This window comes from Balaenoptera musculus, chromosome 1 (genome assembly GCF_009873245.2).
Source record: "Balaenoptera musculus isolate JJ_BM4_2016_0621 chromosome 1, mBalMus1.pri.v3, whole genome shotgun sequence".
Lineage (NCBI taxonomy): Eukaryota > Metazoa > Chordata > Mammalia > Artiodactyla > Balaenopteridae > Balaenoptera > Balaenoptera musculus.
The window spans coordinates 119,774,031-119,799,862 of NC_045785.1; the positions used below are offsets into that span (position 1 = coordinate 119,774,031).

At 36.9% G+C, this 25,832-nt stretch overlaps 1 long non-coding RNA gene across 1 annotated transcript in view; it reads right to left on the bottom strand.

Moving 5' to 3' along the window:
• Positions 1–861: 861 nt before the first annotated feature.
• The window catches only part of LOC118885205, a 38,696-nt gene continuing 13,725 nt past the window's right edge, over positions 862–25,832 (bottom strand). The window contains exons 2-3 of the long non-coding RNA XR_005017464.1: positions 13,587–13,634; positions 862–1,081 (exon numbers count right to left, since the gene is read on the bottom strand). This is a non-coding gene — a long non-coding RNA (uncharacterized LOC118885205). The remainder of the gene's footprint in view (positions 1,082–13,586; positions 13,635–25,832) is intronic.

The following is a 25,832-nucleotide window of genomic DNA, read 5'->3' on the forward strand; positions in this document are numbered from 1 at the left end:
GGTGCTAGAGTTGTTAGGCTTATCTCCAAAAAGTATAGTTATTCAAACATAAATAATACCTTCTAGTGAAATAGAGCCACAGTTTTAACTATAGCTGTTACTCACTGGCATAAGAAAAAGCTTGAAGCACATAACCCAGAGCCAAGGGATTTTTCCTCATAATCAGAGAATATTAGAAACACATTAGAGGCCACTTCTTTCAATACCTTCGTTTTACAGACAAGGAAACTGAGGTCCTGAATTTTGAAGCAGCTCAAACAAGGTCTGTATTGACTATATTTTCTAATTTTCTATATCCTTGATGCTCTTGCAAATGAGGCCTTGATACTAGAGACACTGCCCCTCCTAGGACTGGCTAATTCTTAGAGATAGCAAATGACTCCCCTGTGTGTATGCTTTTGATACACAAATCAACCAATCCAGAGCCCCCAATCCCAAGTATCTCTTTTATAAAACTCTCACACACCAAGTCAATATTCCCTCTGCCCTAAATCACTCCATGGTGCTGGGACTGTGACTGTAAACTTCTTCCTTCATGACAAACATTTCCGTGTCTGCTGTCTTATCCATACCTGATTAAAACAAATCCTAGGTACATTTTTATTTTATTTATTTATTTATTTTTAATTTATTTATTTTTGGCTGCATTGGGTCTTCCTTGCTGTGCGTGGGCTTTCTCTAGTTGCGGCGAGCGGGGGCTACTCTTCGTTGCGGTGCGTGGGCATCTCATTGCAGTGGCTTCTCTTGTTGTGGAGCATGGGCTCTAGGCATGCAGGCTTCAGTAGTTGTGGCACATGGGCTCAGTAGTTGTGATGCATGGGCTTAGTTGCTCCGCGGCACGTGGGATCTTCCCGGACCAGGGCTCGAACCTGTGTCCCCTGCATTGGCAGGTGGATTCTTAACCACTGCGCCACCAGGGAAGTCCACCAGGTACATATTTAGAAGAAAGTCACTTACATTAAGAGTAAAAGATCTGTGACTAGGACCGGAGTCTCCAGACTTCCAGGCTCTGTGCTTTGTACTAGCCCCCTGGAGCACCTTCTGCAGTTCTAAAAGGGATGAAGGCACCAGAGATGTATCTCTGGAGGAGAGGAGCAAAAGAGGACAAAAAGATACATAGCTCTTGGAAAATAAAATATTTTAAAAAGTTCTATACAAGTGTACTGCATTACTACAGTTTCTGGGAATATCTAAAGAAATCTAGGAAATATTTATGTGTGCGTACTTGTGCTTACATGTGAAAAAGGGTTAGTATGAAATTGGGCTGGTGCTGGACTAGGGCATCAAGTTTGCTCATTTGTGTTTGTATCTATGCAAGGTTCTGTGCTAAGCATAGTGGTAAATTAGAAGATCAAGGGGTCCAATCCTTGCCTCCAGTTGCTTTCAGTCTGGATAATACCTAAACATCTTTTCAACATATCAGGGTCAGAGGGATGTGAGAGAAAAGGTACTACAGGATTACAGAGGAAGGAGAAATCCATTCTGGTTGGGATAATTCAAGAAGGTTCTATGTCCAAACAGTAACTTCACATATTTCATATAAACATTGTTTACCATATGACAGGGTCACACCTAAACTTACCCTAGAAATCAGTTTGGTTGTTTTGTATACATATGGGAATGAATATATCAAAGTATCCTCCTGCATGTGTTGATACGCATGGGGTAAAGGAGTCTTGAAGTTTTTGTGCTCCAATCCTGAGAAAATTAAAAGATGCTGTGTATCTCTAACCAAGCCCAGGAAGAAGATCTGACACCCATTAGAGATAAAAGGACAAACAAAGCACTAAAAATGCTGTCTTTATGAGGAACACTGGAATTTGAGGCCCATGAAGTACTGCTTTAGGGCTCAGGTAACAATGTGATGCAGAGATGGGAAAAAGAATTACTCATTGCTCTGAAGAAGTTGGCATGTTTCTAGGAACACCATGAAAACTAAAGGGAACAGAGCTTTCAAGCACACGTAGGGTTTGTGATGTTGAAAGTACAGAAAATTAGTAGTCAAGGCAGTAATGAGGGGTCCCACACAAGTGACAGACAATAAGAATGACGTGAGGACAGAAAAAAGAGGAGAAAACCTATTCCTGAGCATTCATGAGATCAAGATTCCTCAACTGGGGTTGGAGCCTTATGGTCCTGAATCATTTTGGGATTTTAAGGCAGGGAAATTTAGGTTATTAATATTAATATTATTTCATTTGTATGCACCCTAGGGCTATAGGACCTGGAGATGTGTTGGTTAAGTTAGGTTACACATTAACTTTTTCGTTTTATCATCACAGTAGCACCATACAACTATTATGTTATTATTAATTTCCTTTAATATATGGAGAAAAAAGAGAATTGAAGATTTTAAATGCCAGAATCACAGTTATTAGTAACAAAATGGAAAATAGCCTCACAGTTTTCTGACTTCCGGTCTATCATTGGCTTCTGTTTCATGTTGTTTCTGAACTATCATAGTCAGCCCTCCGTATCTGTGGATTCTACACCCATGGATTCTACATTCATGGATTTGAACCACAGATCAAAAATACTTGAAAAATTTTTTCAGAAATTTCCAAAAAGCAAAATTTGAATTTGCCTTGTGTGGGCAACATTTACATAGCATTTATGTTACATTTACAAATATTTACATGTTCATTTGTATGTTGAATTCACATTGTTTAAGGTATTATAAGTAATCTAGAGATGATTTAAATTATATGGGACGATCTGCATGGTTTATATGCAAATCCTATGCCATTTTTTTATAAGGGACTTGAGCATCCATAAATTTTGGTATCCACAGGTGGTCCTGGAAAAAATTCCCATTGCATATTGAGGGATAACTGTATTTGGAACATAAAAAATATTATTTAAGCTCCAATCTGCATGCATATAAAACTGACTTGACTGCTTTACTTCCCTAGAATGATTTTTCTTTTCCCCTTAATGAATTCAGTGAATGAGCCATTTATTTTTGACATATTTGACTCTATCAATTCTAATTGGAAAAGGGGACATAATCTCAAATATAGCAATAAAATAGGAGATCTATATTATTAAAGTCTACAGAGTAACTATTTATCAATATATAACTTCTTACAATTTTGTGAATGCATAAAGTTATCATGTATGTGCTTAGGGTTACTCTCCCTAACCACTCAGAGATCTTTGAATTCTTGACACAATTCTTTTTCCTTGCCTAAAGAGTTCACAAGGACATTATAGCTTGCTATAATTTTGTGTGCCCCCAAAATTCATATCTTGAAGCCCTAATCCCCAATGTGATGGTATTTGGAGATGGAACCTTTGGGAAGTAGTTAGGTCATGGAAGAACCCTCAATAATAGGATTAGTTCTCTTACACCAAGAGGCACCAGAGCAATGACCCCTCTGCTATGTGAGGATATAGCAAGAAGGTGGCCACCTACAAACCGGTAAGAGGGCTCTGAGCAGGAACTGAATCAGCCTGCACCTTGATCTTGGACTTCCCAGCCTCCAGAACAGTAGGAAATAAATGTTTTTTTTGCTTAAGCCACCTGGTGGTTATTTGTTATAGCAGCCTGAACTGGCTAAGACATAGCCTTATAGTTAATTTAGTCTGTGGGGACTTCAGAAAGTGAATTTACCTGTTGAGAAGAGAGATTACTGGGCAAATAAACAGAACTACTGGCACTCTGTCTTAAATTAAAAAAAAAAAATTCTACGGTTTTCATCATTAATGAAATTTGTGCCTCTGTTATTTGGATGTTTCTCCTCTGAAGACAACAGAAAAGTCAGAAGTCCCCTAGGGAATTAAGCATTTAAATTTCCCATAAACTTTTAATATTGAAAGCAGAGATAATCAAGTCAGACAAGAAGGAAAAAATAATCTTTTGAAACCCAGTCTTTGTCTAAATATACAAAGCCAGACTTGCTCAGAGACCTTGGTCTTTGTCATTCCTCATGGATTTTTAAAACGTTTTTTGGAATAGCTATATTGAAGTATAATTTAAATGCTATGAAACTGTAAGTATACAATTAGATGATTTTTAGTACATTTATAGAGACTTTCAACCATCACCACTCACCAGTCTTAGACCTTTTTAATCACGCCCAAATTTTCCTGCAAGGTCATTTGTAATCTACTTTTTCACTACCGTTCTCACTAGCCCCAAGCAACCACTCCTTTCTGTCTCTGTAAGTTTCCTTTTTTGACTATTTCATATAAATGGAACCATAGAATATGTAGTCTTTTGTATGTGGCTTCTTTCACATATCATATTTTAAGGTTAATCTATGACGTGGCATGCATCATTATCTTTTTCTTTTTACTTCTGAGTAGTATTCCATTGTATAGACGTACCAGACTTTAATCATTCACCAGTTGATGGACATTTGGCTAGTTTCCAGTTTTAATCTATTATGACTAATGCTTCTGTGAACATTTGCAAATGACTTCTTTTGTGGGCATATGCTTTTATTTCTCTTGGATAGATTCCTAAGAATGGAATTGCTAGGTCATATGGTAAATTTAAGTTTTTAAAGAAACTAAGTAGCAAATTGCTCTCTAAATTGACTTTACTTTCTCACCAGCAATGTATGATGGATCCATTTGCTCCATTTCCTAACCAATGCTTCATATTGTCTTTTTGACAATAGACATTCTTTTGGGTGTGTAGTAGCATCTTATTGTGGTTTAAATTTTTATTTTCCTGATAACCAATGTTGTTGAATACATTTTCTTTCATATGTCTTCCTTGGTAAAATGCATATTGCTGTATTTTGCCCATTTTTAATTGGATTATTTCTTCTTACTATTGAATTATAAGAGTGTATATCCTGGAAAAAAGTCCTTTACCAGATATATAATTTGTAAATTTTTCTCCCAGTCTGAGGCTTTCCTTTTTGTTTTCTTGATAGTGTCTTTTTTGAAGCACAGAAGTTTTGATTTAATGAAATCAAATTTATCAATTTTTTCTTTTAAAACTTGTGCCTTTATTATATTATGTAAGACATTTTTGGCTAACCCAAGGTCACAAATATGTTCTCCTATGTTTTCCGTTAGAATTTTATAGTTTCACCTTTTATATTTAGGTCTATGATCTATTGTGAGTTAATTTTTACATAGGGTGTGATGTAGGGTATAATAATAATTAAACCATGAAGTATAATTTTAGGTGTAGGTACTTTGGAGATGCCCTTAAACAGGTTGAGGAATTTCCCATCTATTCTTACTTGTTGAGAGGTTTTATCATCAGTAGGTATTGGATATTGTCAAATGCTTTTTCTGTATTTATTGAAGTGGTCTTGCATTTTGGGTCCTTTATTCTATTAATCTGTTATAATATATTAGTTGATTTTTTTCTGATGTTAAACAAACCTTTGATTTCTGGGATAAATTCCACTTGGTCATGGTGTATAGTGCATTTTATGTGTTGCAAATTTGGTTTGCTAACATTTAATTCGGGAATTTTGTGTCTTTGTTCATGAGATATTTCGTCCGTAGTTTGCTTTTCTCATGATATCTTTGTCTGGCTTCAGTATCGCAGTAATACTGTCTCACAGGCAGGCTGGAAAATGTTCCCTCTTACCCTGTTTTCTGAAATAATTTATTATAGAGTGATATCATTTCCTATTTAAACATTTGATAGAGCTCAACAGAATTCACCAGATAGAAGTCATCTGGCTCTGAGTTTTACTTTGTGGGAAAAATTTTAAGTACTAATTCAACTTCTTTACGTGGTAGAGATCTATTAAGATTTTCTAATTTATGCTTTTCTAGAAATTGTCCATGTCATCTAAGTTGTCTAATTTGTTGGCATGAAGTTGTTCATAATAGTCCCTTATAATACTTTAAATTTCTTTAGGGTCAGAAGTAATATCTCCTCTTTCACTTGATTTTGGTAAATTGTGCTCTTATTTTTTTGGTACAATCTAGCTAAGAATTTGTCATTTTTGTTTGTTTGTTTTTTCAAAAAAACTTTTGATTTCATTAATTTTCTTTTCTTTTCTTTTTTTTTTTCTTCTATTTATTGATTTTTGCTATGACTGTCATTATTTCCTTTGGGTTAGATTCCACCTTTCTAATTTTTTAAAGGGGGAAGCTTAGTTTTTTAATGTGATACTTTGCTTCTTTTCTGATATAGTTGTCAAAAGCTATACATTCTCTTTAAGCATTGTTTGAGCTGCATCCTACAGATTTCAATGTTTTAGGTTTTTGTTTTCACTCATTCAAAATAAAAACTTTTTATCAGTATGAAATATCTTAGTAACATTTTGACTACAGGATTTTCACTTGGTTCTTTTCTATAATTTCTATCACTTTGTTGAAATTCTCTATTCATTGAATCATTTTTATCATACTTTCTTTTAATTCTTTAAACATGGTTTCCTTTAGTTCTTTGAACATATATATAATAATTGCTGTGACGACTTTGTCTGATAAATCCAACATATGGGGACACTCAGAGACAGTTTATATTGACTGCTATTTTTCCCTTAGTGTGGCCACACTTTCCTGTTTCTTTGCAGCTCTTTCAATTTTGTTGTTGTTGAATATTAGGCTTTTTAGATAATATATTGTAGGTGGTATCTCTGAATTCTGATTTTCCCCTCTGATGTTTGTCATTGTTTTGCTTGCTCAGTAACTTGCCTGGAAAATTTTGTGGAGCCTGATTCTCTGAAATGCTGGTCACTGATGTCTTTGTTTTTATCTTTTTCTTTTTATATTTGAGTTTGGATTCCTAGTGGTCACACCTGTATCTGCATAGTTCAGTGTTTAGCCAAAGATTTAGTCAGACATTGTGCTCAAACACCTCACTCCAAAAAAGCATTCAGTGTCTGCTGATGGATTGTGTGTTTGCTGGTGTCAATCTCCATTTTTTCCTCTGAGATAAATAGAAAATTAACATGGTTCACAGTGAAATTGTTTATGTCACAGGTTCCTTGAGGAGAGGTTTACAGGTTTTGGTCCACACCTGCAAAGTGGTTGCTCTTTCCCTTCTCACCTTTACTCCACTTCACCTCCAGGCAGTTTTTCTGTGTAGAAGGCTAGGTCAAAGGAAATATAAGAATGGCTCCTCTTTCAGCTTTATTCTCCTTGTAGTCTTTATCTGGAACCTGGTCTTTATAGAGACATTCCCCAACCTCCCCCTGTCTCCCCAACCCCACTGCCAGTTATACTACTTTCATACTACCCACACTACTGGGTCTCATCGGTTCAATTAAAGAATCACTGATGAGCTGTCAGGACCATGCCCTGTACTACTTAAGTTCATTTATACCCTGGTAGATGTCTAAAATAATGGTTATACACTGGTCCATGCCATTGGATTACATGTTATAGCTGGTGGCTACAAGCATGAAGTTTCTGAGAAGTTATTAGGGGGCCAAAGATCCACCCACCAAATTCATTCCACATGCCTTCTGAATAGACAAGACATCAAGTACCTCTTTAATAGGATTCCTCCAATATATCCTCCAATGCATAAACCTCATTACTTTCCACCATAGCTTTCTCACTAATTTGTCCAAATGTTATAAAATTGAGTGGACTGCCTTCATATTTTAAGTCTTCCTCATGTCCTTCTTTCAGTTTATTAAAGATGGAGTTTTATTCTAAATTTTTGGTTGTTTGTTATATTCACTGCATTTTCTGAAGGCAGACCTTCAGGGTGTCATTGTAACTTGAAGTCCCCAAATCTATTATTAATCCTTTCTGAACATCCTGATAATTGAGCATCTTGTAAACCATAAAGACAGAAAATAGATTAAAATTTTCCTTTATAAATTAGATAAATTTAAAAGCAGAGTTTCTATAAGCCCTTTCCTCCTGACGCTAATGCATTTCATTTTCTTTTCAACTAATAGGCACAGTAGAACCTGTAAATTTAGGTCCAAGAAAGAACTCACTGAACCTATTAGCTCTGAAGTTATATTCAACAGTTCTATATTTAGGCAAAAATGCATAGCAATAATAATCATCTGTAAATGGATTTTGAGTCCTTGCGAGAGAATAGAAATGAGAGAGAGAGTTTAAAGTTTTATAACGATATTGTATAGTGGGAAGAGCTCTGGACTGGGAGTTACTTCAATCATTTGTTGTTCCACTGTGTAATCTGATCTCTAACACCGTGGTTTTGGCAAAGATTACCAAACATGACCCAATAGCCAAATCCAGTGATGCTTTTCAAGCCTTATCTTTCTAGCCTTCGCTGCAACGTTTGATATTGTTAACCACTTACTTCATGAGATTCAATTCTCTCCTTTAGCATCTATAATCTATTCTATTAATTCTCCCTTTTTCTTCTCTGGTCATTTCTTGATAGCTGTGTTTACGTTTTACAGATTTTTTAATCAGGGTCCAATAGTCTTCATTATTTATGCAGTCTCTAGTTATCTCATCCACTCTCATCATTTCAACTAAGATCTATAGGTTGATGATTCTCACATATATCCCCCTAATCTGACTATCCTGAACTGGAGACTCACATATTCTTTTGGACATATCAACTTGGATGTCCCACAAGCACCTCACACTCTGTGTTCAAAACTGAATTCATTTTTTACTCCAAACACAAACTTTTCCTGTTCCAATACTTAGACACCATCATCTATGCAGTCACTCAAATTGGAAACTTAAAAGCAATCATAGACTCCTTACCCTTGACAATTTTACCTCCTCATATTTCTTGAACTGCCTCTCTCTGGCATTCCTATGTTGGCATATTCCAGTTTTATTACTGTTCTAGATCATGGCCTCATCACTACTTGCCTGTTGCTCTAATCACTTCCTAATTGGTCGCTTTTCTTCCATACTGCAACCAGATCAAATAAATTCACATTCAAAATATTCTCAGGCTTAAAACCCTTTGAATGCCCCATATTACTGTTCTAAAGGATAAAGTTCAAATTCTGCCAATGTTGCCCTCCAAGACCTTGTGCAACAATCTTAGCAAAGTCCTTGCTACCTTCTGCTTCCACACTCTTCTGCTCATTGTTTCCTGTATACAAAATACCCCTATGCCTTTGCTCCTGCAGTTACTTTTCCCCAGAATGCCCTTCTTATCATTCTTGGCTTGGCTAACTTGTGTCATCTTCTCCAGAAACTCCATGTCAGGCTCTTTGTACACCTCTATCGTAGTACTTATGATACCATACTCCATTTTTAAATCTAGAGAATGCGTGGAATGCTTGGCTGTCCTGTCAAATAGTGAGTAATCAGATCAAAGAAAGGATTTGTCTTATTTTTTAAAATCTTTGTAAGTGCTTAATATAATTATGTTGCATTAAACTTAATTGTGATATTAACTATGACCTTGTAAAAGTTCAACTTTCTGAACTTTATTTTTTATACTTTGAAATGCTATGGTGGGTTTAACTGATCTTTTAGATCCCTTCCTGATCTAAATTTCTGACTATATAATTCTATTACCTTCTGGTTCAGTGCAACAGTATCCCATTTCACATCTAATCTTACAAACAACATATGACCAGTGTCTCCTTGTCTCCTGTAAAACTCTTACCAGGACTACTGTATAGAATTTCTTCATTGTTTACTAAGTCATCCCAATGTATTTATAGAGATGTCTTTTTAATAATCTAATTGTGCCTTTATTTGTTGCCAGCAGAGGTTTATATATTCTCTTGTAATAAATCATATTAGTGTTATATTCTCTCTCATGGCAATACATCATATTCAAGTATCATGTCCAGAAGACACCTGCAGCTCACACAGAAAAAAATAATAAATCTTTCAAAAATTTCAGACTTTAGGGTTTCCATAGTTGGAAGAGAAAAAGATAGGCTTTCAAATATCAAAAAAGGTGCTTCTCTTGATTCCTCTTTCATATCTTCACTAAAGAAAGGGTACATTTGATATTCTGAGATCAGCCCAATTTGAAATCTTCTACTCACAATTAAATACAGTCTTAAAAATGGCTGTTATAACAAGAAATATCACTTGAATAGAATTCTTTGGGTTTAAGACTAGGGAGAAAAAGGACAAAATTATGCTTGTAAGTGGCAACCACAGGAATTTAATAATTTAAAATAATGGAAGAGTTCAAACTATTTGTTGTTCTCCCACCTCATGGATTTTATTGACTTAACCAACTGAATAGAAAGATTTCTTTTGATACCAGATAAATCCTTAGTGCTGCAGATAGCTTCAAGGCATCCATTCTGAGACAGAGAAACCAGGCCATTAAAAAAAGATAGGGTCTTCTGTTGAATCAAAGAGCTGTCTACTACCTCAATCTCTAGTGTAGCTTTGTTATTTTCTTTAATGTATTGTGAATTCCAAGGATAAAAGACACAGATGTGCCAACAGAATTACTTTCCAAACCCAAATGGAAATGATTTTGATGTTGTGTAACATTTAGGATTGAACTCATTTCTATCTTCTCCTTTCTCATTATTCTGAAAAATCTGCAATTGTGAACAGATCCAATGTAGAATAACCATTTTACTTGTGGGACAGATAAACAGAATCTTTGTGATGCGAACTAAATGGTGTTAAAGAAAGAGAAAATAGCACGTGTTCAGGTTCTATCAGCCTGGTTACTCTGATAAAACAACATTTGAAACATATTGATATCATCTATTTTTACCATTTAATCCTAGATTGACAGTAAAATCACTGGCATTAGGAATCTGGAGAATACATTCCAAAGGAAATCAGGCACTTCTTTTTAGTTTCATTTCTGCATGTATAATTTAGTCTGGATAAGTTTCATTTTGTAGGGGACACAAACATTTAAAATAATGTTCTAATTATTTGTCAAAGTAATCTAAGCATATTTAGGTAATTTAGAAAATATTCAAGAGTATAAAGAAATACACAAAAGTTCCCTATGATCTTACTCTGGAGGCAACTACAATAAATAATTGGGGTTAACATGTACCTATAGTGTTATGTTCTGACCTTAAAAAATGTAATAGTGTGTTGTGAGTATTTGCTGTAATGGCACTTTGATAGAAAAGGAAACACAGATTTTATGTAAAAAATATGACTCAAAACTAAAAATAGAAAACCTGTTCCATCAGTGAATTTAGTTTAAGAAATAAATTATGTAGATGTGAAAAAAAGCGGGAGCTTGAGCTATTTCCTCGAAAAGAATTATAGAATCAGCAAAGATAGTGATAGTCTCATGTTAATGGGAAAACTAAACTCATCGCTGTGCTATGTAGGGAATTTGGAAACCAAACAAAATCGGGATTGTCACTTAGGACCATAAGCGATATTTTTGTTAGCTTATCCAACATACATATGTAGCCCAGAAGAGGGGTCAAAATACTTGCATTCTTTCCCCATCAAAACACCACCAATTCAATAGAGACAGACTCAGATAATGTTGGCTAACATTTATAAAATAACTACTTATCACCCACTATTCTAAGGAATTTACATGGATAATTCATTTAATTCTTAAAATAACTCTTTGAATTCAAGGCTATTATCTTCCTTATTTAATAAGGTGACAGATTTAAACTTAGGCATCTAATTCCAGAGAATCTGACATTAACCACCATACCGTACTGCTTCCCAGATCAGGAATGCAAGTTGCTCTATCCTTCTGTTTCCTCCCATTTTTTCTCTTCCTAGTCTGCCCATCCTCACTCCAATCTCACATACTAGAATCCATTTTGAAGGTGCACCATCAAGACATCAAAGTTTTAAGCAAATATCCTAGCTTCATCCTTGATGGATGACATCAGATTGATACTGCGGATCTTCAGAGGAGGCTTTTTGATCCTTAAATTCTTCAGATCATGGTATTTACAAGACAAAATTTCTTTCTCTTTATATATTGACTCTCACTTGTTATGTTAGCCAAGTCTCCACCTTTGTTTTTTGTTTTTTGGTTTTTTTTTTTTTAAATCACATCTCCCTTTTCACAGAAATGGGCAGGGCAGAGAAAAATGAATAAGGGAGAAAGAGAATTCCATCCTACTACAAGTGTAATCAGAACAAGGAGCAAAATGAAATATATTCCCAAAAGTATATTCAATCATATGATTGAAATATATTCAATCATAACTGAATTTATGATGAACAAATTATTCTGAAGACACTTGTAACAACAGAGTTAATGTTCTGTTTTATCTTATTTTATTTTTTGAGCTGGTAATTGTTGATTGCCAAGTCATTTAGGAACATCAGCAAAGTTGGTTTTGCTTGGAAACTGTTGATTTGTTTTTTTTTTTTTTAATAGTGCCACTACTATTTACTATGGATAAGTTTGTAGATTGAAGTTTTTCTTTCATTTCATTTCTGATTGATTTGACAAATATTTGTTGAGCACTAAAAATACACAAGGCCCAATGCAAGGAATGAAGGGGAAACAGGACATAGAGATATGAAATATCTTTTACACATGTATATCATTTCATTTGGAGTGGCAGGACACATACAAGCATATATGTACATAACAATTAGTTAAATTCCAAATTACTCTAATGACTGCTATTATGTAGTTTAAGTAGATCATTACTTACCTGTGGCTGCTGGCAGGAAACACAATCCATACTTCCCTTTAAAAGAATTCTCAAATTTTTGTGATAGAAGCACACAATTGAGAGGACGGCCAGTTGTGTGTTTCCCTTGTCCCTACTCTGAAATCCAAACACTATGTTTCACAAGAATTATTAAGCCAATGGCATGTTCTCCTTTTTCTTGGGGTAGGCACTGGAGGGATGCAAAAAGGAGCTATACAGTATAAACTCTTGAAACCCTACGATCTAAGTGGACAGTGCAGTTGTACAGCATTGGAAGAACAAATTATCCTCTTCCATCAGAGAAGTGAGTTCTCCTTGAGCAATACCTCAGTGTTTCAAATGCCAGTCTTCCTTCCCTTGTAGCTTTTAAATATTGGGAGGAAATGGCTGTAGAGAAGCTAAGTGGAGACTAGCAACCAACATTTCTCCTTTCTTTTTGCATGTCTTTCCCAAACTTGGAGGGCTTCTGAAATAATAATACCAGCAGAGGGTTATTATTATAATAAACAATTAAGGAATGAAATGTGAAATGTGAAATGCCTTGAAAAGCTAGAAGCATATTATATGTACAAGGTACTGTTCTTTGTTGACGGAGAATCTAAAATAAACACTGGGATGTTTTCTCATGGAAGGAAACTATCTACAGGTCACTGAGACGTGAACATTTTTGAGAAATGATTTGGATTCTGTTTCCTAGAGGCCAGTGTTACAGCTTCTGAGTAAACATCATTGCTCTTTAATTTGGTCTAGTAGGGTTATTCTTTACTAACTGAAAGACAGGAAAAGAGTCTTCTACCAATGGTGTTTCCATTGTTTTAAATTACAATTTTACTCTGTCATTGTTTTGGGAATACAGGCTTACCTCATTTTATTGTGCTTCCTTTACTGTGCTTCACAGATATTGTGTTTTTTACAAATTGAAGGTTTGTGGCAACCCTACATTGTCAAATGATGGTTAGCATTTTTTAGCAATAAAGTATTTTTTAGTAAAGGTATGTACATTGGTTTTTTTAGACATAATGCTATTGCACACTTAATAGACTACAGTATAGTGTAAACATAACTTTTATATGCACTGGGAAACTAAAAAATTCGTGTGACTCATTTTATTGCAGTACTCACTTTATCCCGGTGGTCTGGAACCAAAACTGCAGTATCTTGAAGTTATGCCTATATTTGGAGAGGTGGCATAAATTAACCTTTCTAAAATGACTCATACATGTTTTGTTTTTAAAAAAAGAACAACACATTACTCCAGAGTATCAAGTCCCACTTTCAACTTTATAGCATCTAATGCTGGTTTCAACCACCATTTATATTTACCGTGTTTAACTTTCATGTTTTCCAAGGTAAGCAGTAAAATTGTCCCTTTCCTAGAAAGGCAGAAAGACAAGTAGAAAGGAGGTTTTCACTCAGCTATCTCACTACCAGAGTGAGTGACTGACTTTAGTAAGCCCCAGGAAGATTAAGGCTTGGAGAATAGACGGGATGGAGGCCAGTGGTCTTGCAGTTCACCCACATGAGAGAGTGTTCTCTTGTACAGGGAGACAAATGAGAGCTAAGTTCTAAAGCAGTGTGATCTCAGTGTTCCCAGACATTGAATATGATTGGTCCTAATTCTATGCTCTGTGATTAAGCTTTCTTCAGCTTCTCCATCTAACTTCAAATTCAAAATGTCAAGCACTAACCAGGTTTTCCAGTCCTAACCCAAATAATTTGATAAAAATGTGGTGTGATGTGCCTGACCATCCTGTTCTTCCTTCGTGTCACAGTCTTATTTTTATGTCGGTTATTTTAAGACTGAAGGTGCTCTAGCAGTTAACTAAGGAGAGCTGTGATAAGCCTCAACAGGATTCATGAATCTCACGGGAGATTCAGCTTGGAGAAGGGGAAGGTCACCTTTATGTAATTGGAAATAAATTTGAGTCTCACAAACACGAACCCAGAATGTTATTAGAAACAAGGCAGAGGCACTGCCAAAAATGTCACCCAAGCAAGTCACCCAGGGGCTGGTCTTCTGGGACTGATAACCACCTCTGTGTGTTTAAAGTCTGTAGGAATCCTACTGTGTCACAGCTGTGCACTTACTGAGTTTACTGACCCCGAATACAAAGTGTGAGAATGAACCTAAGACACAGCTCATGTTGTGCTGTGCATAGGAATAAGCTTGAGAGAAAACTGTAGGCCTGATGGGGAGAGACAAGGGAACAGGTAGTTTTTCTTCAGCTGCAAATCTATTTTGGATACTGAGCAATGGGGACTGGAATGAGGTCGAGGAGAAAAGATATGAATAAAGGTAGCTACTGATGAGAATTCATTTTTGAAAGAAAAATGCCCAAATGGGGAGGCATTATCTGTAAACGCACAATTCAGCAATGGTGGCTATTTCAGACCATGACAGGGCACTTTGCGTAACCATTCCTCTAGGTGCTATTCTTAGAGAACAAATTTATCATCAGTCTTTGTGGCCCATTTTACATAAACGACTGAGAATTCTAGGGGAAAAAAACAGAAACCAGAAGAATAATCTAGAATGAATCTTTACAAGGGATAAGCTGTCCTATTATTCCTCAAGTCTCCCCTTCCCTCTGGCTCTCATAGGTGACACACACTGTTATTCCAACAAGCATAGAGCAGCCCTGAGACTCCCTGGTTCACCAGCTGAGGTATAACTTTCACATCATTTGGTTAGGCCATAGATAAGTAAGTAGAAATGTCTGCTTTCACTTAATAATTACCCAGAGACACTCAAGCTCTTCCCAGGATACCCATTCTACCCACGCAGTATTTAAGTTAGGAAGGAAACCTAGTTTTTTTTGTTTTTTGTTTTACATCGAGGAACCAATTTAAAGCAAATATTTGGCCCCGATATCCCAAATATTTGCTACTTGGTTCTTCCTGTTTTTTTCAGTCCAGATGGGTATGTTGTTCTTTATTTTAAAATATTTAATTCTTTATAAAGAGAAAAAATAAATATTTTGAAAGGAAGTTTTCTATTTACTTATAGCATCTTCACCTGTTACAAGAAAATAAACTCTGGAAGCTAGAGAGGAATAAGTATTTAGTAAGCAAAATAATAACGCAGTAATTAGTATCTGGTGAGCGCCTACTGTGTTCCAGGTACATGTTGGTACCTACTCACAACATCTAAGCATAACAAGAGCATTGTTAGTCCTCTTTTACAGATAAGGAAACCACACTTCAGAGACAGGAACTAACTTAAGGTCAGTGGGGAAATGCAGATTTGAACTCGGAATGTTTTCACAACAAAGCTTGTGGTTTTCCCACTTTACCGCATTTCCTCTCCACTTAGTGATATTTTAAGATATGTTTTTTCTTTTGTGGACAAAGACGACACTAATGGGCCATGTTTTCTTGGAGATGATTGGTTTGGGATGATTCATCATACTCTCCTTGTCTCTTTGGTGTGCAGTGTCACCCTGGATCACAAACCTTTAAGCGTCAAGTCAAACTCCTTGGCCTATTCAGACTTCTAGCCTCCATCCCTCATATCTCTGTCTAGGCTCTCTTGGTATGGCCGAAACTCACCTTTCAGATCTTCTCTGCTATTATTTCCCTTCACTAATCAGGCTTCAGTCAAACTGAGTGACTAGTGGACCTCTCTCACTCTGTGCTGTCCCTCCGAGACTTTACTGAAGCCATGAACTCTACCAGGAATGCCTTCTCCCTCTCCCCTACCACATTCATGTGCCTTCATCCTGCCATCTTTCTCAGCCCAGCTCAGAGTCTTCCCTTGCTTCTCAAGCCTGGAAGTAATCTCTCCCTCTTGCCAACTTTTATAGCCTTCTCACTGTATGTTTCTGATAAACTTATCACTTTTTGCTTTGTAATATGGTTTTTCCATTTGAGTCTCTTTTGACTCAAGGGCAGGATCTATACCTGATTCACTGTTTCATCTTCCCTGGAGCCTAGGTTTTAATAATAAGAATGCCAGATTTAGAAGAAAAAAAAATTAAAGATACCTAGTTAAATTTGTTTCAATTAAAAATTAATTTTAAGCCTAATATTTGAATATTTAAATATTACTTGGAGCATACTTATAAAAAGTCATTGTTCCTTATTTGAAATTCAAATTTAACTAGGTATCCTGTAATTTATCTGGCAACCTTACTAATAGATGCTCACCAAATAGTTTTTAAATGAATGAATTTCACCTTAGCGCTCCAAATCTGACTATGATATCATTAGCACTGATTGAACTAGCCTCAAATACTCGTAAATTACAGATAGCCTTGGAAAGGATCATAGTGGTAATTTAGTCCAACCTTCTAGTATTAGGATTATTTTTAAAAATGGGATCTCTCTAGACTTGCTCCAAATCACACAATTAGCCGATGTCTTAGCATACACCTCCTTGAAACTGGAACTTTTAAAAACATAAAGTAGATCATCAAAGCTTCAGAGGGCTATAAGGATGAAGAGAACTTCAACTCTACTTCTGTATGTGTTCACTTCCTCATTCTGAGGTGAGCATTTGCACCTAGGTCAGCTCTTGTTTTATTGCTCTATGTGTCTATACATCTGCACACATTGTTTCAAATTGGAAAGCCTTAAGAGTCAGTGACTGTCCTATCTGGTCACTGATTGATTCTGCTATATGAAATATAATTGTAAAAAGAACCCTGAAATAGATCAATAGAACAAGGACAGACCCAAGTAAATTGATCTAGGCTACAGCTTTGGTTCCCCCCACTTCTGGCAGAGCTTCTCTTCCTGGTATCCCTGTTACTCCCCTGGGGAGGTTCAGGGAGCCCTGCTTTCCAGGCTTCCCTCCTTGTAGGGCCTTCTCTCTCTGGCACTCTTTCCTCCCATCAGAACTTTCCTGCCCTGCTCTCATCAAACTGCCAGGTGGAAAAACAACCCTATAAACTCATCTGAGCAAGGTATTAAAGGTTGACATGGATTTCACAGTCTTAGTATGCACCTACTCCAAGAACCAGCTTAATGTCTTGCTTTCTGTGAAGCTTCTATCGATTTCCCCAGGAGGTCAACTGCTTCCTCCTGAGAGTTACTCTACACTTCTATCCACTCTCTAGTAGGTCTAGTAGTTCTATGGTTGAGGTATAATTAGCTGTTTATAAACACACACACAATGACCTAAAGGACGGGGCAATACTTTGTATTTATACTGCCAACACCTAATATGGTTTCTGCTTAATAATAGACCGCCAATATAAATTTGTTAAGTTTATTTAAACAGGGATTCCTAGATATACAACAATCAAATAGTGACTCTTTGAAGATTAGAGGGTCAACCACTGAGAACAGCCAAAAAGGAAAGCTTTTTTAAAAAAGCCCTGTGGTCTAACAGCAGTCTTCAATTATGCCTAGCATGTCAGCCCTGAAGATCCTTCTGGGACTAGGACTATGACTGATTCAAGAATGTTTACAATGTAAATATTACAAACCTTAAACTGTTTTGTTTCTTCTAATTATTACCTCCAACTAGGCTATCTTAAATCTCTCATTTCTTTAATAGTATCTTGGACAGATTCCATAGTTTTTTGGTCACTTTTAATTACTAAACACAGACTTGTCAGTTTAAAACGGGAGGGGAGCAAGTGAAGCATGGCATCTCTTCCACTGCTCCCCTCCCCTCTTGGGTCTATTTGTTCTGAAGTTGGGGGCAGGCAAGAGGGACAGGAGAATCAGAGGTCATCTTACAAAACCATCCATATAATAGACCAAGGTGTAAGGCACTTCTAGAATCTCCCAGGCTTGGAATGGCTCTATACTGTGCTGGTGGCTTCAACTGATATGATGGTCTCTGTAAGGATGGAGTGCTTACTTCTTGAAGAGGTGTTCAGTTGTCCTAATGCTAGTCTCCCTCCAACCCTGCTGCAATATTTTTTCTGGATGGGGGCTCCCTCCCTTGGTCCTGTGGCTGTCTGAGCTGCTTTAGAGATCTTGTCCCCCACCCAACCACAATATCCTCTCCCATGCAGTCTCATAACCCATGTGTTCTCTTCCAAAGTATTCTTTACTTTGGTGCCTTTAAGCCCTACCGGTACAGGCTACACTAATATGCTTTCTGCTTTCAGAATATCTAAATAAGTTATAGGCACTTTCTTCCATGTTTACAAACATGATCTTCCTCTGAAGTCCTTGTCAAGCTTTCCGAAGAATTCTCCCACCACACTCCACTGTGTTCCAGTGGGAACTCTCAAGCAGGCCTGTAGGTTCTACAGATGAACATGGAGCAAGAGGACAAGCTCTCCCTTTTGTTGGCATATCTACCTCTACTTGTGATTCTCTTGTACCATGCCTTCCTTACTTTATCCCCTTAGCCAGATTTTCTTAAGTAGGGTCACTGGTCTGCAGCTGATCAGCTGTGAGTGACGCTACAAAACTGTGGTACAGGGTGCCCCCCGTGATGCTGATATGTAACTACCTTCAGAATGATATGGATGTAATGTGTTCATTGAAAGCTGACTACACATATTAAAACAAACTTTTTCACTATTAGCAAACTACCATGTTATCAGCAGTCTGGAGTTTGGACTTATTTTTAAAGTCGTTTCTAAACTGATACATGCTCACTCTGTTATGTTCCTTTCAACTTTATCTTTGTGTATTCACTAAGTGCACAGTTTTAGAATACATAGACACTGTCAGTCCTCAGTAAATTAGGATAGCCCTCTACGATCTGTTGAATGAAACCTACTTTTCTCTATGATGACTCAAAGTGTCACCAATTCAATTACCTTTGTTTGTTCCCTTTGAAGATATTCAAACAGTGCTTTTTAAGAGTTCTGTTTCTAAGAAAAATAAAATGAACCACATGTACTGAGCATGTTGCACTCAAAGGGCATTAGTAAATATTAAAAAATAAGTAATTAGTATTCAATTTAAAAAGGAGGTATAATAAGGGATTGTATTCTGCTCTGAGGGGAGCTGGCACGTTTGTCCTGGTTTGAACCCTCAGGCTATTTATAGATCCTGTTCAGGAAGGCTTTTGTTTCACGGTGTTGTGAAACATGTTTTTATGGATTGAATTATGTCCTTCCAAAGAGCTATGTTGAAATCTTAAGCCCCCAAATCTCAGAATGTGACCTTATTTGGAAACAGGGTCTCTATAGAAGTAATCAAGTTAAAATGAGGTCATTAGGGTAACGCTTAATCCAATATGACTGGTGTCCTTATGAGAAATTTGGACACAGATACACAAATAGGGAGAATGTCATGTGAAGATGAAGGCAGAGATTGGGGTGGTACATCTGCAAATCAAGGAACACTAAAAATTGCTATCAAACCACCAGAAGCTAGGGGAGAGGCATGGAACAGAGTTTTCCTCAGAGCCCTCAGGAGGAACCAACTCTGTTGACACCTTAATCTGAAACCGAGTCCCCCCAAAACTGAGTTCCTCTGCCGAGTTTATGATTAACCTCTCTATCCAAAATTGTATTGCCTTTCTGGTCCCAATCCTGTTTCCCTCAAGATTGAGGAGTATCAAATAAAAGGGGGGATTGAAACCACATACAAGCCCCTATTCCCTGTCCTTTGAAGTAAAAGGCTTTGCTTTAGTCTCCCAGGCCTCCCCAGAGTCTCAAAAGCCTGTCTCAAGAGTTAATGATTAGGAAACGTGAAGATGTAAAAATAAAGAATAGTTGTTGGGTTGGAAACTAGTAACAATTTAGACTATAAACCAGCCACATAGCAGACTCACTGAACTCCCAGTTCCCTGAAAGATATAGATAAAGGCCTGACACACATTCTTAAGTTGTTTTTACAGGGAGCAGACCTCCACCAGATGAAAACTGCTGACCGCAAGCATGTACACCACAGATTGGTTGAAACCAGAAGACTGGTGATGCTCGAAACTTCACCTGGATTTCTTCACCAACCAATCTGAGAATTGTGCACAAGCTGATCATGTACCCTGCAGCCTCCTCCCTCACACTGCCTTCAAAACCTTTGTCTCTAGCCTGCAACTTGAAGATGGTCTTAGGACCTTAGTCCACCATCTTCCCAGGTTACTAGCCTCCTGAATAAAGCAAATTTTCCTTTCCACCTTTCAAACATTGGCCTTTCAAGTGGTGAGCAGCTGAACTTAGGTTCAGTACCAGCCTTGTTCAGTTACAAATCTTGTACTTCTAGTGTCCAGAACTATGACACAATGAATTTCTGGTTGCCAAAGACACCAAGTTTGAGGTACTTGTTACAGTAGCCCTAGCAAACCAACACATAAGGCCTTTTTTCTAATCTCTTAATTTCTGAATTCATATACAAAAGAACTCATCTCACATTTGCAAGCAACTCCTATAAGGGGTAAGGCTAAAACAGAGGAAGGAGCTACTGGGATTTTGATATGACCAGGTTACTCAAAGTGTGGTTTTTCCACCCTTATCTCTCTAGCCCCTGCTATCTCTCCTTACCTCATCCTCTTTCAGAGCCAGAGATGTCATCATTCACTAAAAACTAACTCTAGTATATCCTTTACTTATTATTTTTCCTGAAATAAAATAGTTTTCTCCAATATAAATCTAGGATTCTACATTGGAAAAGTGGTAATTAGTTGGAGAACTTAATGAAGTCTTCTCAATTTTTATTTATGACATGAAAATGAGAACATTTTTGTCTTTTTTTTTTCTTAAGCGGAAGGACCTATCAAATTAACTAGAAAAAAGTTCCTATTTTATTGAGTAGGAAACTGAAATAATAGAAACAATATATTGGTCTTTGCCCTTGCTTCCTGGAACAGAGCTCTTAACACCCTTGTAATTTAAGGGTTTCCTAAGTGATGAGAGCGCTAGGAGCATCTTTTGTTCTAATAATTGGTCTTTGACCCTACTTTCTGACACAGAGCCCCTAAATCCCTTGGAATTTCCTGCATTATAGGAGGTCTTTGTTCTAATGAGGCAACTCTTGGTGGGCTTCTGGATAGTTTCAGAATGAGGGCTGGTCTCCAGAAAGACCAAGCCATGACTTGAAGCTTGGAACTTTTAGTTCCAACCCCCATTCTCTGGTAAGGGAAGAGGGGCTAGAGATTGAGTTAATAATTAATCACGCCTACATAATGAAGCCTCCATAAAAATCCCAATAGTATGGAGTTCAGAGAGCTTCAGGGTTGGTGAACACATCTACATACTGGCAGGGTAGGGTACCTCAGCTCCACAGGGACAGAATCTCCTATGCTTAGGAGCCTTCTGGACCTCACCTTATGTATCTCTTCATCTGGCTGTTCATCTGTACCCTTTATTATGTCCTTTATAACAAACTGGTAAACACAAGTATTTCCTTGAGTTCTGTGAGTCATTCTAGCAAATTATCAAACCCAAGGAGGGGTCATGGGAACGCTGATTTACAGATGATTGGTCAGCAGTACAGGTAACAACCTAGAATTTGTGATTGACATCTGAAATGGGGGCAGTCTTGTAGGACTGATTTCTGAATTTGTGGGATCTGATACTTACTCCAGGTAGACAGTGTCAGAACTGAGTTGAATTGTAGGACACCCAGCTGGTGTTGAATAATTGCTTGATGTATGGAAACCACCACCCCCATCCCCCCACATCTGGTGTCAGAAGTATTGTGAGTGTGAGTTAAGGAGAAACACAGTTTTTCCCAGACAGAAACCAATATCCAGATATTTTCTAGTCCATTTGGTCCCTTGCTGGTAAGAAAAGGAGTAGCAGGAACCTGGGGATTAAGAAAGTACTACATTCCTGCAACTTAATGACAAGTAGGATGACCTTGGCTTCAACAGTAATAAGAAAAAAAAAAGAGCTTTAGTAACACAAAACTGGTTCAATCTTGATTTGCAGTCAAGAGCAATGTCAAATAAATGATCAGAAACTCTCTATTCTACTCACTGAAGCATAAGGGGATTTCAAAGAAAGGAAAGGAAGTAAACTAGTATTTATTGACCATCCTTATTGTGTTACTACTTTATATTCACTATCTCATTTAACCCTCATCACAGCAGCCTTATTAACCATATTTTCTAGAACACTCAGCTGAGACGTAAAGATGTTTAGAAACTTTCCCCAGAAAACAATGACTAGTAACAGGCAGAACTGGGTTCTGAACCTAGTTAGCAGCTGTTCTTGACTCTAATGGACTACCTGCATCAGAATCACTTGGGGAACTACTTTAAAGTGTTAGTTTAAAGTTCTTAAACCCAGAGATCCTGAGTCAGTTGGTCTGGAGGTGGGGGTCCAATAATCTGAGTTTTAAACAGTTCAGCACCACACATGATTTTGACAGAAGTCAGCAGTGAGCCACATTAAAAATTTTTTTCTGTGAGAGTGATTCTTAATCTTTAGTTCAGATCAGTCACTTTACCAGAGAACATGGGTTACTCTACAATTGAATAAAAAGAAACCCTCCCCATTTCAATGTTTACCAGCATGTTTTCAACATATTTAATATTTAAAGCATCTTAAATTGAGTTGGTACTCAACTGAAACTTCTTGAATTAATGAGCCATGCAACATGAATTAAAGTAACTAAGTCGTTAAGTTCCTTTGTGACACCAGTGATGCTCTGACTTTTGGATTATTTGAAACAGTACAAGCAAAAGCTAGATACTGACACAAGGTTGACAATTCTGTACTTTGACAAATAGGAACATTTAGAAAGCGGCCATCTATTATTATAATCATCTTGGAAAAAATGGTAATTCAACTTAAAAAATGTAGAAAAGACATAATACTAAACTGGTTTTTAAACAAAGTAAATTTAGCTTTATGAAAAACTCACTACACTGTCCTTCTTTTTCTCATTTAAATTGATAAAACTTCATCAGGGAGCAAAATAGGTCCATGGTCAGACCATATTTATAGACCAACTGTAGGGTTCATTGTTATAGGGTGTATAAAGAAGAAGCTTCAGTCCCTGACTTTAAGAGTATTTGCAATTTAGATAATCAAATTTACCTGTATGGAATGATTCAAAAGCTATATAACATAGTTTTTTTGTTTTGTTTTGTTTTTTGTTTTAGTATGTAATTATGTGGTACATACTGGGAGAACAAATAAAAGAAAGATCTGTGTGGACTGGAGCAGGAAGTGAAGGATTGGTGAAAGAAATGATAGCTGAATTGAATTTGGCTAGGTTGGAAAGAGGGGGAGGAGAATCCTAAATGGAAAAGGAACAAAATGCACCAGGTGGAAGTAAGCTACTGAGAGTTGATAGTGATGTGAGCCGGGATTGTTGCAAGGAGACAAACCTGATAACAAAGGGGTTTTGTTTTGTTTTGTTTTGTTTTTTATGTCTTATAGAGCTGGTTATTTATTTAATTCAGGGCCCAATCAAGGTTTACACATTACACTGGGTTTTTTTAAAAACATCCTTATTGGAGTATAATTGCTTTACAATGTTGTGTTAGTTTCTGCTGTATAACAAAGTGAATCAGCTATATGTATACATATATCCCCATATCCCCTCCCTCTTGCGTCTCCCTCCCACCCACCATATCCCACACCTTTAGGTGGTCACAAAGCACCGAGCTGATCTCCCTGTGCTATGTGGCTGCTTCCCACTAGTTATTTATTTTACATTTGGTAGTGTATAAATGTAAATGCCACTCTCTCACTTTGTCCCAGCTTACCCTTCCCCCTCCCTGTGTCCTCAAGTCCATTCTCTACGTCTGCATCTTTATTCCTGTCCTGCTCATAGGTTTTTCAGTTTTTTTTTTTTTTTTTAGATTCCACATATATGTGTTAGCATACAGTATTTGTTTTTCTCTTTCTGACTTACTTCACTCTGTATGACAGACTCTAGGTCCATCAACCTCACTACAAATAACTCAATTTCGTTTCTTTTTATGGCTGAGTAGTATTCCTTTGTATATATGTGCCACATCTTCTTTATTCATTCATCTGTTGATGGACACTTAGGTTGCTTCCATGTCCTGGCTATTGTAAATAGTGCTGCAATGAACATTGTGGTACATGACTCTTTTTGAATTTTGGTTTTCTCAGGGTATATGCCCAGTAGTAGGATTGCTGGATCGTATGGTAGTTCTATTTTTAGGTTTTTAAGGAACCTCCATACTTCTCCATAGTGGCTGTATCAACTTACATTCCCACCAACAGTGCAAGAGGGTTCCTTTTTCTCCACACCCTCTCCAGCGTTTTTTGTTTGTAGATTTTTTGATGATGGCCATTCTGACAGGTGTCAAGTGATACCACATTGTGGTTTTGATTTGCATTTCTCTAATGATTAGTGATGTTGAGCATCCTTTCAAGTGTTTTCTGGCAATCTGTATATCTTCTTTGGAGAAATGTCTGTTTAGGTCTTCTGCCCATTTTTGGATTGGGTTGTTTTTTTGTTATTGAGCTGCATGAGTTGCTTGTATATTTTGGAGATTAATCCTTTGTCAGTTGCTTCGTTTGCAAATATTTTCTCCCATTCTGAGGGTTGTCTTTTCGTCTTGTTTGAGGTTTCCTTTGATGTGTAAAAGCTTTTAAGTCCCATTTGTTTATTTTTGTTTTTATTTCCATTACTCTAGGAGGTGGATCAAAAAAGATCTTACTGTGATTTATGTCAAAGAGTGTTCTTCCTATGTTTTCCTCTAAGAGTTTTATAGTGTCCAGTCTTACATTTAGGTCTCTAATCCATTTTGAGTTTATTTTTGTGTATGGTGTTAGGGAGTGTTCTAATTTCATTCTTTTATATGTAGCTGTCCAGTTTTCCCAGCACCACTTATTGAAGAGACTGTCTTTTCTCCATTGTATATCCTTGCCTCCTTTGTCATAGATTAGATGACCATAGGTGTGTGGGTTTACCTCTGGGCTTTCTATCTTGTTCCATTGATCTATGTTTCTGTTTTTGTGCCAGTACCATATTGTCTTGATTACAGTAGCTTTGTAGTATAGTCTGAAGTCAGGGAGTCTGATTCCTCCAGCTCTGTTTTTTTCCCTCAATAGTGCTTTGGCTATTCGGGGTCTTTTGTGTCTCCATATAAATTTTAAGATTTTTTTTGTTCTAGTTCCGTAAAAAATGCCATTGGTAATTTGATAGGGATTGCATTGAATCTGTAGATTGCTTTGGGTAGTACAGTCATTTTCACAATATTTATTCTTCCAATCCAAGAACATGGTATATCTCCCCATCTGTTGGTATCATCTTTAATTTCTTTCATCAGTGTCTTATAGTTTTCTGTATACAGGTCTTTTGTCTCCTTAGGTAGGTTTATTCCTAGATATTTTATTCTTTTTGTTGCAGTAGTAAATGGGAGTGTTTCCTTAATTTTTCTTTCAGAGTTTTCATCATTAGTGTACAAGAATGTAAGAGATTTCTGTGCATTAATTTTGTATCCTGCAACTTTACCAAATTCATTGATTAGCTCTAGTAATTTTCTGGTGGCATCTTTAGGATTCTCTATGTATAGTATCATGCCAT